This window comes from Diceros bicornis, chromosome 7, assembly GCF_020826845.1.
Source record: "Diceros bicornis minor isolate mBicDic1 chromosome 7, mDicBic1.mat.cur, whole genome shotgun sequence".
NCBI classification, from domain to species: domain Eukaryota; kingdom Metazoa; phylum Chordata; class Mammalia; order Perissodactyla; family Rhinocerotidae; genus Diceros; species Diceros bicornis.
In genome coordinates this window covers 61,573,783-61,587,791 of record NC_080746.1, presented here as the reverse complement: position 1 = coordinate 61,587,791, position 14,009 = coordinate 61,573,783, and the positions used below count along the sequence as shown (strand labels likewise).

Here is a 14,009-nt window from a genome sequence, read left to right as displayed (position 1 = left end):
GAATCTAACTGAAAACAGCAGTCCGGAGAGTTATGTTTGTTTGGTTTTCTATTTTAATTAGGAAGTCTGATTGTTGGAGAATGATGAATGAGGGGCCAAGTAAGTAAGGACCGACCAGACCAGGTAGATGATAGAGGAGATTTAAACTAGAGAATATGGTTTAAGTTTTCTTTTTTTTTTTTTTTAATGTAAGGTACGTTTTGAAGAGAAAAGGAAAATAAGAATAACAACAATGACCATGTATGCTGTACAAAGTTGTTGAACTTTATTCTGAAAGCTATAATATACTATTGGAGAGCTTTTCTCTATAAAAAAGGCACGTGTTGTTTGTGCTTGTATGTGTGTATGCATATCTACTTGGGCATGAGGCAGTATATCCTCTCAGTGGACATAAAACATTATGCTTTTAAATAGTCAAGACTATTATATTAATGAAGAAATGTAGGGTTTTCTCTAAGATTAATGGCTTGTTAACTTAGGAGACTGTTCCCAAAAACCTCAGCTCATAGATCATTTTTAAAAGATTATGGAAAATATGCATATGTGTGTAGGTGAATATACTTTGAGTCCTGAGATTAAAATCACTGCATATGTAAGAAATATTGGACTACATGTCATATAGATGGTGGATGCTCTGGTTGGTTTTATGCACTGGGCCTTATCACGTGTCGACGACTGCTGAGGATGACCATTGGCAAATCTAGAGCTAACTTGGGGCATCTCTTGAGACTGTTTTATCAATATTTATTAGATGTGATTAGATTGGATTACCAATTGGGGTTGTTGGTTTTAGATCACATAATTTATTTAGGAATAAATCTAAAATAGCATCAGAGGTAATTTCTTAAAGTTTTAACAGAGTTCAGTAAACATTTGTGTAAATGGCCAAACAGATTATGCTTTGTGGTCAAAGAGGCCATTCAACAATATTATGTAGGTATTTATATAGCAAGAGAGAAAACAGTTGCAGAAAAATTTTGATGCAATTCAATATGTAATAATAATATTAATAATCATGATCATAAAAGTGTACTATTTCCGTGATACAGGTTGATGAATTAGAAGAATGGAATTCATTTTTTTGGAGGGGATATCACTTTTCTTGAGTGGAGCTGAAAGTCAGATTTTCCCTGTCATCAAATTGATTACACAAGTTCACCTATAAAAACTATTCTTAGCTAGTGGGCTATAGAAAAACAGGCACTTAGGGTGGTCCGCTATAATTCTCAGCTTATTTGGAGAAGTTTGAAGTATGTCTAACAATTACTACTTTTTGCAATCATCCTGAAAATATATGGGAATATAAAACCAACATGGAGACAGAATATGAAACTAGAAAATATTTGCACCATCCTCAATTGTCAATATCCCATAAAATATCTAGTCTAGAATCCAGATTGCTCAATCATTGTGGCGTTCAAATTAACAGGTTCCAAACTAAGACCTACAGATGGAAAAGAGAAAAAAAGGGTCACTGTAAGTACAAGAGGATAACCAGGAATCTCTATTCTCCCACATACTAGGAGCAGGACAATTATAGGATAAATTCTTGAACATAACATTTCTTAAGAAGGAAAAATACATTTTGTAAAGGGTAATTTTTATGATTTCTAGAAATTTCTAAATTAACCTTCAAAGAGATTGTATCAATTTCAACAATGACAAACAGCACTTATTTGCCTGAATTCTCAAAAACATTCGTTAATATTGGCATTTTTACCTTTGATAGTCTGATTCATGGAATATGATTCTCCTTATAATTAGCTTTTAACAGAATGAAATAATTTTACTGTTTTTTTGTCCCCATTTGTAAATCCTTTCTGTGAAGTACTTTAGTGCTTCCTTTAATAATTTGTCTATTTTGTGTCCATTTTTTTTCTTGAGTTAAAAATCTGATGAATAAATATTGAATTAATACTGTCAAGGGCTTGATTCTTCAAGACTTCACAAGAGATCTTGAATAGGCCATGAGTATTTGCTAGTAGTAGTGATTTCACACAAAGAGATCTTAATGAAAGTGAGTTTTGACACATCAGGGTCACGAGTTGACTCTTCTCACTCTTGGCGTCGGAATTCAGTCAAGGGAACGATAATGCATCAACCCTACTGGTTTTTTGCAGACCCTTGTCTACAGGTTTAATTTGGGAAGAATAACTTGTAGTGATTGGCATATCTCCACCCTTCTTCTGCTTGGTAGAAAACTGCCCATAGGCTGCAGGCCTTTTGTACTGACCCTCTTGGAGTAGTCTGTACTCTGACGTGGGAATGTTGTCCTGATATCTGTATTACCCTCACTTGATGGGTAAATTAGTCTCCTTTGAGAGTTAGCCACCACATCCATTTTGCTTTCAACTAAGCTGTACCCTTACACTTAAACAGCATTAAAAATACAGATGATATTTTGTTTTCCATTTACCACTGCAATGTGTAATTTTTAATTGTTCAGAACCTCTATTAGGATTCTCCAGGGAAACTGAACAAATGTGATGTATATATACAATTCTATGTACATATATTTTTTTTTCTAAAATTCCAAAATACCCCAACAGAAAAATCCAGAATAATGTTTGACCTAATAAATGGGCACCTTGGCTCAGCCAAATTGACACATGAAATTAACCATCACAGAACCCAAGGGTGAAAGCAAGTAACTATTTTTCAGGCCCCCACAGAGATTCACTTTCAAGGTCTGGAAGTCACTAGAGAAGGCTTACTGGAACAAAAAACTTGGTGGAATTCATCTACATTCAATAACTGAAGTAATAATCTTGAAAATGATGAGATGGTTCATTTCACGTGTCAGTTTGACTGGGCCACAGGTGCCCAAATATTTGGTCAAACTTTATTATGGGAGTTTCTGTGAGGGAATTTTTAGATGAGATTAACATTTAATTTGGTAGTCTGAGTAAAGCAGATAGCTCTCCATTATGTGATGGTCCTCATCCAATCAGTTAAAGAGCTGAATAGAAAGAAAAAGCTGATCCTCCTCAAGCAAGAGAGAAATCTTTCTGCCTGAGACCTTTTAATTGGAATAGTGGCTTTTTTTCCACACCTTTCGACCTGAATTGAAACATTGGCTCTTCCTGTGTCTTGAGTTTGCCTGCCTTCAGAATGAAACTACATCATCAGCCCTCCCTTGTTCTTAAGCCTTCAAACTCAGACTGGAACTAAACCATTGGCTCTTCTGGGTCTCCAGCTTGCTGACTCGCTTTGCAGAACGTGGGAGTTACCAACCTTTATAATTGTGTGAAACAATTCCCTATAATAAATCTTTTCTTTTCTCTCTCTCTTTCCATATGTATATATACATCTTATTGGTTCCATAAGTCTGGAGAACCTTGACTAATACAATGATTAAAAAAAAAAAGACTTTAAGTCAAGAAGTCAAAACTGAAATTAAAAGATGTGATGGGGTTCTGATAAGCACCTATGCCTCATGTTTTATGATTACTTACTTTTTAGATGATAACTTTCAAAAGAATAGAGTATTAGAGCAGAGAATAGTGATTTTTTTTTTCCTGTCATCAAGGCATTAGACTAACACAATCCCAATTTTCAAACTTTATTTGTATTCGACAATTTTTTAACATGAAAAATTTAAAGAGTATATCAATAAAGTTAATATCATTAATTAATAAGTGATATTAGCAAGGTTGTAAGATATAAATCCACATAAAAATTGTTCTATAAATCTACATGAAGGAAAAAATAACCAGGTAGAAACAAATAATAATTTGCTCAAGATATAAAACCATGAGACATTTAGGATACATTTATATGTACAATGAAATAAATACTTGCAAGGATTCTATACAGAAAATTATAAAACACTATTGAAAGATTGTAGACAAGACCTAAAGAAATAGATAACTATACAATATTCATGGATTGAAAATCTCAATATTGTTAAGATGTCAATCCATCTTAAATTTATCTGAAGATTCAAACCAGTCCTGAAAGAATATTAATAAACTTTGTGTTAAGATTTAAAAGCTAATTCTATATATAGATAGATAGATATAGATATTCTATAATACATATTCTATATTCTATTTATAGATTTTATATTTTATCTATAGTCTATATATGTCTATATTATATATAGAGTATTCTACAATATATATAGATATTCTATTGTATATATATAGTCTATAAATATACATAAAGACTCTTGACTTCTATTACACACCAAACAAAATAGTAATTAACCTAAATGTAGAACTAAAAAGAAAGCTTCTACGAAGAAAAAAAATGGAATATCTGCATGACTTAAAGATAGGCAATGGTTTCCTTATTAAGACACAGAAAACTAGGGACACCATATTTTAACAATTTTGAACTCAACAAAAGTACAAATTTCAGAAAATTAATAAGCAATACACAGACTGTGAGATTGTACTATAGATATTCTCACAAAAGATTTGAATCTAAATTACATAACTGTTACAATTCCATAATAAAAAGGCAAAAATGAGTAAAACACTTGATCAGACACTTCATAAAGAAACAAACTACTAGGACACACAATAAATCTGTAAATATCAAAAACATTTTGGTAAGTGAAATAAGCTAACAGTTCATAATTTTATTATTCTATTTATATGATGTTCTAGAAGAGACAAAATTAGTCTAAGGAGAAAAAAATAAAAAAGAGGTTTCTTCCTCTGCAGGGGCAGGAGGTAGCAGACATTGCTTGGGACAGGACATGATGAGGGAATTTCTGGAGCAGTGGAAGTGCTCTATATCTTGATAGAATTGCAAGTAACACCTTTGTCAAAACATAAGCTTAAGATTTACAAAATTCACTGTATGTAAATCTGTTCTCAGAAACAAAAATGTAGTATAAACAAATATTGAATATCTGTTGTATTTACTTTTCAGAGTGGTATTGGCTAGAAATTTGGAGATTACTTATGGTATATTTCAAGCTTAAATAAATGAGAAAAATAATGAGGATGATGGAAGATAATTTTTTTTTTTTTTTTGTGAGGAGATCAGCCCTGAGCTAACATCCGCCAATCCTCCTCTTTTTTTGCTGAGGAAGACGGCCCCGGGCTAACATCGGTGCCCATCTTCCTCCACTTTATATGGGACGCCGCCACAGCACGGCCTACCAAGCAGTGCGTCGGTGCGCGCCCGGGATCCGAACCAGCGAACCCCGGGCCGCCGCAGCGGAGCGCGCGCACTTAACCGCTTGCGCCACCGGGCCGGCCCCGGAAGATAATTTTTATACTGTTGAAGAAGCCCGTTGCTGATAAGGAAATAGATGAGACTACAATGAGCATTGAGGATGTGGATTCTGACTGGAATTATAAGTATGGATTCATTATTTTTAAGAGAGAGAGATGCATAGCTATGTACAAATAAACACAATTGTATGTTTCTCTGTGGGTGTGTGCACATTTATTTTCTATTTCTGTCCACTGATAAGCACCAAAAGCCATGACCAATAAGTAGCAATGAATAACCCTTGTGCCTAGATCTTGGTTTCTTGATAACTTTGTTCACCAAAAGAGACCAGGGGTCCTCGGGAAAATGGTTACTTCTAGGGCTTTGAACTGGGAAAGGACAAATTAAATTGGGACCATAATGTTCTGTAAAAAACTAAAGGAGTGTTCAAATATGGTTGGTACATGTCAAAAAGAATCAATATCAAGTTTTAAGGAACTCTCTCTGACCAAATTTAGCAAGTTTTGGGCATTAAAATAAATAATGGTGGTAATGGATTATAACTCACTGGAAAAGTTAGATTCTGTGAGTGCATGTAGATATGAATAAAGCAACATATGAATAATGGATTGAAGAGAAAGCTTTTTCTTATGGTATAATGTCAATAAATAAATATAAAAGTATGATAGATTTAGAAATTCATCAAAATAAAGATAAAACTAATAGGTGAAAATTTGATGTGGAGCAGGTTATTTACAAGTATCAAATGATCTCTTCACAAATTGTTATGAATTAAAAAAGGAGAAAAGAAGCATTATAATGAAGAAACCAGGATGACATCACATTAACCCAGTGAGTAAAAGTAACATCATTAATTTTAGAACACACAGGCATCACATGATTCCTGATATGGTGAACAGAGGAAGTCCATATTATCTGTGGAATTTAAAACAAAAGCAACTAAGAAAAAACACACCACCTGAATTTAATAATAAAGAAACATCACAGAAGCCTAAATGATGAATATTCTAAGTAATAAACAGTCTAACGTCTTCAAAACTTTCACTATGAAGAAAGAACAACAGTTAAAAATACAAAAACACTGTGGCAGCCAGTCGTCTGGCAGAACGTTTCCTGCAGGCAGCCTCTGCTGACAATAATCAATTTGTAGCAGCAGTGTTCTCTGTGGATCCAACCAGAAGGAGTTCATGACAAAATGTAGAGCCAAGTTGTTGGGTAAAAATAGTGAACATATTCACTGTTTGAATGTTGAAATATATCAGCCAAGGAAACCTATTTTAGCTCACCTACGGGTGGTAGGCAATCAGGATGAAAAGCTCCTCCTAATCCATGATAGTACCAGCACATCACTTGCATAGAGAATTCTGTTTGTCTCTCTTTTTTTTAACAAAAGGCATAAATCCACTTAATCTAAATAATAATAATAATCTGATTATTGGTTTATGTTGATAAGAAGAGAAAGTAGCACATAGCTTTCTTTTATCTCCCTCTGAAATGAATCAGAACCCTATCTTATCCATCTTGATTTTGGCTGGAATATTATGAAGAATTCATATGTACTAGAAAGGTAGCTAACCCATTTGGCTTTTTAAACTCCTCTATTTAGCCAGTCTTCAATGTGAATCCTCTAACTGAAAGACAGCAGTGTTAGGGAACCAAATAAATTTAAGGGAGAAATGATTACTTTTAGTTTTACTTATAGGTCAAAGCAAATATTTCTGGAAAAATTACCCATGAGGAAATGATCTTTCAAAATGGTTCTATGTAGCTCAACGTTTTGCAGAGCAAAATCTAGGAATTTAATTCTTTCCACAATATTAAATTCTCAAATGGGATTTTAAACATGTGACATTTTAAAAACTGTAAAGATTTTTTAAACTGGATTAGTATTAATCCTAGATAACAGTACACACTGATGCTTCTATACCACCCTTTAAATAAATAAGTAAATAAATAAATAAATTTGCAGGAAAAGAAAAACATCCTTTAACATAGAACTTTCCTTATCTTTACCGTTGTCTTGATCTAAATTATTTTTAAGGGTCTAGACCAATGCTGTTCAACACTAGTTACTAGATATACAGTACTGTTTAACTTTAAATCAAAACTTATTAAAATTAAAAGTTAAGTTCCTCAGTCTCTTCCAAGCCACATTTCAAATGCTCAATGGCCACATATATTTGGTGGATACTATATTGGAATGAACACATATGGAACTGTTTATTGTCACAGAAAGTTCTATTGGACAGCTGTGGTCTAGATAACATATAAAGTAAGTGAAGTCTTATTTAGAAAAAAATTTACGCAGAAACTTGTTGGGAGAAACAACTCACTTAAAAATATATCTGCTGACTGAGGAGTCTCAATTTGTTGGAATTTAATTACCACATAACTTTTTTCTTTGAACTATGCCACCAGCAATATTGGATCAAATCTCCTCCTCCAGTTAAGTGATGGATACCCTAACAATGTCTCTGAGTGATTCCATAGTTATTTTCAGTTACTAGACAAGTATTTTTCCAGTAAATAAGACCAGATGCCATTCATTTTTTACAACTTGAATTTTAGACTTGAATCAAATTTCTTCTCCTCTCTTCCTTCCTTCCCCCACCCAATACGATCTTTAGTGTTTGACGTGGAGGATGGAGGTATAATTTGTCTCTGAGACACCTCCTTTTCTTCCTTCTAATATTTATTTGCTACTCTACATTGGGAGACAAGATGGGAGACAAGACAAAACTCTCTCTATTTGATTGTTTCCGCATTGTTGGTTGGGAGGGGTCCCTGCTCTACCTCTAGTTTAGGCTGATTCTATCTGGTTCTGATGGCTTCTCCTGATGTGGCAGCCTCTACATAAGTGCTATACAAGTAAAGTTTCATGCTGGACCTCTCTGTATCAGAAATCTTCCCAGTATCCCAGGTCCCCTCCAAGGACCAACTTATCTTCTCCAAACTCACCAGGAACATATCTTCAAACAACAGGCGATACAGTCAAGCACTTCCCTTACCTGTGAGGGAGTCTCATTGTGAGGGAGGACACAGAAAAGAAACTCATGTTATACTTTTAGCAACAGAATAAGTCTCCAGATTCTGCAGCTAAGTAAATATTCAGAGAGACACAGTGTCAGACTCCCCTTTTCTGAGAGACCTCCAATCTTCATGAGGATTTTATTGAAGCTAACTCACTTGGCTCCATGGATGGAGAAGGACCATTGTCTTCTCCTCCAAGGGAGGGGAAGGAAGAAATTTCAAGGACAAATTGTGAATGTTCTCTGTCTCTCAAGTTCTGACACAACAGAGAAAATGTGCGGAAAGAGAAGAGGAGAGATGATAAGTAGCAGTGGCAGTAGGCACAAATGCACTTAATAATCTTTGCAGCTAATAGTCGCTTAGGAAAATTCAGTGGCTGTGTTCACAGCTTTGGGTTTTAGCCAAAATTCTAAGACAACGGGAAAAATCTAACTCCACATTCTCTTGTATATGCAATAGATACTAAAATCAGCCTTAAATTTGTTTCTTAAATACTCCATCCTACCATTACAGAAAAGATTTTAGTCATTTGAAGGTCTGTTCCACAACAGCTTCCACATCAAAATAGGTAAATCATTCACCTTTTGATACTTTATATATTGTGGTTCCAAATCTGCTGTTTGCAGCCAACCCCAGAGGTGAACAACACTAATTCATCTGGATAGAGAAACAGAGTAACCAGATTCTCATAGTGAGAGAACATATGGGCTTCTTTGACCAGGCTCTTTGAGATGGAGTCAGCCAGTGGAGAAGAATGAATGAGAGGAGGGCCCAATGCAAGTCAAGTTCTACCTGAATACCTGAGGATTGCTCCTAAATAATAAATATTACTATCTGAATAAATTGACTCTAACATAGTGATAAAAAGCATTGGATTCAGAGTCAAATGCCTGAGCTGATTGTTCATCTACAAGGCATATTAAATCTGTGAACTAAAGCAAATAGAAGTTTCTGAGCCTCTGTGTAATCACCCCTAAAATAATGTCTCATGAGTAGCTATGAGCATCATACAGGGTAATGCAAATGCAGGGCTTGCATCATTCTTAAACGCTTGCCATTAATTTTTACGTTACATTCTAATAGCATTAGAGTCCATGAAATATTTTAAAGCCTTTAGAAGGAGGAGGAGAACTTAAAGGAGGAGGAGGAGGCGACCTTTAAGGAAATACTTGACAGATGAACTTATGATCAGTAATTTTACCTTTTACTGCACACTCTGCCCATCTGCTTGATGGCTCTGTTCTCCATTGCTAGACTTGCCTCTCAATGTGATTTTTCCTTTCAAGCACCACATGAATTTTGGTGTATTATTCCTTCTTTATTAAAGTCATATTACCATGTGAAATTTATCTAAATTGCTTTGTCCATAGGAACCTCTGAGACCAATTGCTTTGGAAATGCACATATCTTTTTATGATGCTTCTATGAGTTAGAAAGTCACAAAGACTCAGATCCTAAAATTTCACATAAAAACAAATTTAACACTAAAAATGGCCATTTTTGTCTAAATGTTTATATTGCTAGCCCACTATATGTAATAGCACTAGAATAAAGGGAAATATTTTCACTGAAGTAAACATTAGAAAGCAAAATTATCTTTTAAAACATTTAAGTAAAAATTAATTTATTATTTTTTCAAATTCTTGTTAAAATGGCACAAGCTCTTTTGTTTTATTAAACTATTTTATACGAGAAGGCAACTCTGAGAAAGTAATACAGACATTTGCTACGGGCTGGAATGTGTCCCACTAAAATTCATATGTTGAAGCCCTTACTCCTAATGAGATGATAGGTGGAGATGGAGACTTTGGAGGATAATTAGATTTAAATGAGGTCATGAGGGTGGAACCCTCAGAATGGGATTAGTGACCCCATAAAATGAGACAGCAGAGAGCTTTCTTTCTCTCACCTTCCAGCCATGTGAGGACATTGCAAGGAGGTGGCCATCTACAAGCCAAAAAAGAGTTCTTACCAGAAACTGACCAAGTAGGCACCTTCATCTTGGAGTTGTAGCCTTCAGAACTGTGACAAAATAAATCTTTGTTGTTTAAGCCACTAGTCTATAGTACTTTGTTATGGCAGCCTAAGCTGACTAAGACAGACATCTACATATGTTTATTATTAACAAAAATTTTTTGAGTATGTTAAAATAAACATATGCATTCTTACATAAATAAGACATATGAATTTGAATGGGAAAAAAGAAGAGGAGGTGACATCAGAAAGGAATAAGAAGACCCAGACCCTCCTTACTGCCACACGGGCACTCAATCAACAACAATACAGGAACCAATTCCCTTTGTGAGAAAACTAGAAACCAGACAAGAAACTCCTGCACCCCAGACAAGTGCAAAACCAGCTAAATTGAAGTGGTAGGAAGATTGGTGGTATTAACTCACCTTAGTCCATTCCCCTGGCTCAGTGCAGCAGGATCAGGAGAAAACTCCCAGCTCCTGGCTTCTCCCTGAGGAGGGAAAGAGAACAGTGAATCATATATCCAATTTTCAGAATTGTTAAGGGTTGCCTGTGGCAATAGTTTCTGTCTTGCCTGAATCTAAGTGCTGACAGGAAAGGTCCCAGATTGGGGGCCACTGAGAACAAAACCCATGGTTTGGACTAGCATGCATTCAGTCTCCTTAGTATTACTCTACCCCCTAATAGAGTACCTTCAGTACTACCTCCTTCAGTGTGGAAGGAGCTGGAGAAATCCTCATCTCCTTGCTTCTTCAAGTGACTCTAAGTGAGTGCCAAGGATCTGGGTTTCAAGGTGTCGCTCAAGGGACCAGTTTCTGCGTCACATCTCTTGGAGAACTGATGGAACCTGGCATACTCAAAATGCCCCAGGACTGCAGAGAGCAAATGAGCTGGATGGCTTTCTACTGCTCCAGAAATACTGCAGTACCAGAAACAGACACACGTAGAGGAGGAGATAATGAGATCCTGACAAAAGAAACCATTAGATCCCTCTAAATGGAAATTGAGATGCACAAATCCAGATAAGACAAATCTATAGAAACATTTGAGAGGCCCCCAGAATCTCTAGCCAGGGTGATTGGTCAAGTTTGTTCCCAGTACACAGCCAGTCCATAACGAACAGAGGAGATGGCTGTCTTTTCAAATGCGTAGATCCCAACACAAAGTCACAAGGCACATGGAGAAATAGGAAAACTTGGCTCAATCATAGGAACAATATAAATCTCCAGAAATCAATCCTAAAGAATCAGAGGTATGTGAATTAGCTGACAAAGAATTGAAAACAGCCATCATAAAGTTGTTCAATGAACTAAGGAAAACAATATATGAACAAAATGAGAACAATAACAGAGATAGAAAATATAAAAAAACACCAAACAAATTTTGAAGTTGAAAAATACAATAACTGAATTGAAAAAAATCACTACAGGAGTTCAACATCTGACTTGATTGAGCACAAGATAAAATCACTGAACTCAAAACGGGTTATTCTTTTTAATTGCGATATAATTTGCATACCATGAAATTCACGTTTTAAAGTGTAGAAGTATCTGGTTTTTAGTATATTCAAAATTTCGTAACCATCACCACTATCTAATTCCAGAACATTTTCATCACCTCAATAAAGATATCCCATTCCCATCAGCAAACACCCCAATTCTGTCCTGTCCCTAGTCTATGACAACCATTAATCTGTTTTTTGTCTCTATAGATTTGACTATTCTGGGCACTTCATGTAAGTGAATCAGAGAATACACGGCCTTTGATGTCTGGTTTCTATCATGTGGCACAAAATTTTCAAGGTTCATCCATGTTGTAGCATAAATCAGAACTTCATTTCTTTTTATCTCTGAATGATATTTCATTCCATGGATGTGCCTGAGTTTCCTCTTACACCTGGCAGACAGGATCTAGCCAAATAATCTTTTCCATGACCCCTCTCTTCTCTGCGTGGTAAGGACTCTCACCTTAATTCAGACAATTCCACAAATAATATAGACAAGGCCAGGCGTTTCTATTTTATATTTTCCATTTTCATTTACACATATTTCTTTTCTCTTGATAAATTCTATCAACCATCTATAGTAAAAGGTATTCCACTTCCATTTCTAATTCTGTCTTCTGCATATGATCAAGCAGAATGATCTCCCACCACTCTGGATCCTATAAGTCTAGCCTAGATGGATTCTAGTTCTTAAGATACATTTACTGTGTGTTAGATGATTTTTCCCCCAATTCCAACAGGCAGGTCACAAAAAAGCACAGATGATGATTAAAAGCAAACACAAATTAAAGGGAATCTATTTGATCCAGTAATCACAGACCAGAAAGAAGTCATCCAATCCATTTAATTCTACTCATGGAAAATGATTAAGGTGTATAGAAACATAGAACCTGATAGTTGATATCTCAATGACTTTGGAAATAAGATAGAAAGTTAGAGAGGAGGAGCTGGGCTAGAAAAGATAAAACGGTATACTCCTAATCTAACTAAAGCATATTTTTCTAAAATGATTTAATTTCCTCTTATTTTTAGTTCATGAAGTCGTGACAGGGAATAGAAGATGACACAAGATCATCACTCCCTGATTCTATTGACCAAATCACTATGCTCATATTCAATGGCTTGGTCTTCATGTCTTCTGTACTAACACTCATCAGGATTCCCGGCCTGGAGTCAGCGCAGTGTTGGATTGGGATTCCATTCTGTGTCATGCACCTCATTGCTGTGATTGGGAAATCTCTAATTTTAATTATAATCAAATATGAAAACAGCCTCCACTAACCCATGTATATGTTTTTGACCACGTTGGGGGCGCAGACATTGCACTTAGCTCCTGTATTCTTCCAAAAATGTTAGGTATCTTCAGGTTTTATTTGTCAGAGATTTCTTTTGAAGCCTGCCTTCTACAAATGTGGCTCTTTACTGGTTCCAGGCAATTGAATCAGGCATCCTACTCACAATGGCCCTAGATTACTATGTAGCTATCTGTGACCCCTTGAGACATGCCACTATCTTCTCCCAACAACTCTTGATTCACATTGGAGTTGGGGTGACAATCAGGGCTGCCATTCTTGTAGCACCATCCCTTATCAAATGCTTCTCAAATGTCCTCTTAAACTATACCAAACTACAATCATCTCCCACTCTTATTGTGAGCACATGGCCATTGTGAGGCTGGCTGCTGAAGATACCTGGATCAACAAGATATATGATCTATTTGTTACGTATACTACCTTAGGGTTTGACATAATCTTTTTCACCTTGTCCTATGTTCAAATCTTTATCAATGTCTTTCAACTGTCCCAAAAGGAGTCACGATTCAAGGCCTTTAATACATGCATTGTCCACATTTGTGTCTGCTACCATTCCACTCCTTGCCTACCTCTCTTTCTTCACACATTGGTTTGGTAGGCACATATCATCATAAGTTCATATCCTCTTCTCAAAGCTTTACCTGTTAGTCCCACCTTTTCTCAACCCTATTGTCTATGGAGTGAAGACCAAACAAATTCATGACAATGTTCTGAAAACTTTTTTCTCCAAAAACCATCTCAATCATTAGTGACTCCTTCTACAGAGATTCTACATTGCTTCAAAGTAGCAACTTGAATATGGTAAAGTTATATCTTCTACATATATCTACATACAATAAAAAATTTAAATATCAGATACTCATAATGAAGGAGATAGCTAAGAAATCATCAAAATATTTAAGAATTTTGGTTTGCTACTCATACAAAGAACAAAACTTTCTTATGCTGAGATTTCAAATTATCACTATTATTACATTTTCGATCTGTCCATTTAAACC

The 14,009-nt window shown here is 35.5% G+C and overlaps 1 pseudogene; it reads left to right on the top strand.

The window, feature by feature from the left end:
- The first annotated feature begins 12,802 nt into the window (after nt 1–12,802).
- LOC131409065 (olfactory receptor 52A5-like) lies at nt 12,803–13,760 on the top strand (annotated as a pseudogene).
- Nucleotides 13,761–14,009: the final 249 nt, after the last annotated feature.